The sequence below is a fragment of the Mandrillus leucophaeus genome, unplaced genomic scaffold (assembly GCF_000951045.1).
Source record: "Mandrillus leucophaeus isolate KB7577 unplaced genomic scaffold, Mleu.le_1.0 Scaffold73, whole genome shotgun sequence".
Lineage (NCBI taxonomy): Eukaryota > Metazoa > Chordata > Mammalia > Primates > Cercopithecidae > Mandrillus > Mandrillus leucophaeus.
Genome location: NW_012107919.1, coordinates 3,120,456 through 3,121,787, shown reverse-complemented (window position 1 = coordinate 3,121,787; position 1,332 = coordinate 3,120,456). Strand labels below are relative to the sequence as shown.

General features: G+C 38.6%; 1 protein-coding gene across 2 annotated transcripts in view; it reads right to left on the bottom strand.

Moving 5' to 3' along the window:
• The window catches only part of CSTF3 (cleavage stimulation factor, 3' pre-RNA, subunit 3, 77kDa), a 93,291-nt gene that overhangs the window by 75,210 nt on the left and 16,749 nt on the right, over positions 1–1,332 (bottom strand). The window lies entirely within an intron of this gene.

Sequence of the window (1,332 nt, the reverse complement as noted above, 5' to 3'; positions counted from 1 at the left end):
AAAGAAAGAAAGAAATTTTATGTAAACTAGAATTTCAGTCCTGAGATACCGACTATAAAATGATAACGATTAACTAAGAAGTAAAACTGATATGGGAATCAAAAAACATTTCATCTATACTTGAACTGCTTTAGGTAATCAGCGATAACAAACACCCAAAACCACTCTGAATCATGGATTTGCTTTGGAAAAATGCCAGGGGATGGGGTAGACAAGGAATCCTACAAGGTATGAGTTGTCAATTTCTTTTAGCCTTTCAGTATCACTGAAGAATAAACCTGATATCATCTCAAATGTGTACACTAAATATATGGTCGTTTTTTCTCTTGGTATTAAGATTTGTGATTTTTGCCCTCTGAAAGAGGGAAAGGATTGTAGACAAGCAGAATCACTGCCAAGGTTTATTGCTATAATTGTTTTTACTCTTGTTAGTAAGGTCAATTTTACATTTAGAGAGCTATTTAAATTACTTTAGTGTTCACAGATATCCTGGAGCTCAAGACCCACTTGCTGAAATTAACCTACCAAATCAGGTAAGCTATACCATATAATCTGTAAGAGAAACTCAGAAGATAGAATCTGATATCCGACCAAGCATAATCACAATAAGATGTATATGTGTCTCCTTAATACATCAAATGAGCCACCCCTTTAGTGATTCTCAATCCTGGCTCTGCATTAGAATCATCTAAGGGAAGGAGATTTTAAAAGATGTTCAAGCCTCACCCTCACTCAACTAAACCTGAATCTCTAGGAATGTACATACTACCAAAAATTTTTTTTTAACTTTTCAAGTAATTCTAACGTGTAGCAGTCGTAGTTGAAAACCATGGCTCATCGGGCGCAGTGGCTCACACCTGTAATCCCAGCATTATGGGAGGCTAAGGTAGGTGAATCAATTCAGGTCAGGAGTTCAAGACTAGCCTGACCAACATGGTGACACCCCGTCTCTATTAAAAATACAAAAATTAGCAGGGCGTGGTGGTACACGCCTGTAGTCTCAGATACTCAGGAGGCTGAGGTGGAAGAATTGCTTGAACCTGGGAGGCAGAAGTTGCAGTGAGGTGAGATGGTGCCACAGCACTCCAGCCTGGGTGACACAGTGTGAGACTCCGTCTCCAAACAAAACAAACAAACAAACCTCCCCACCCCCCCAAAAAAACTATGGCTCTCTAGTTGCTCCTTTGGTGCCACAAAACCTTTCTGCAGTCTAGTGAAACCTACGAGCCTTTTCTCAGAATAATATTCTTAAATACATAAATTCTGAGGGATTTCCAAGGAAAAAGTGCGTGTGTGTATGTGTATTGTTGCATTTTTTTTTTTTTTTTTTTT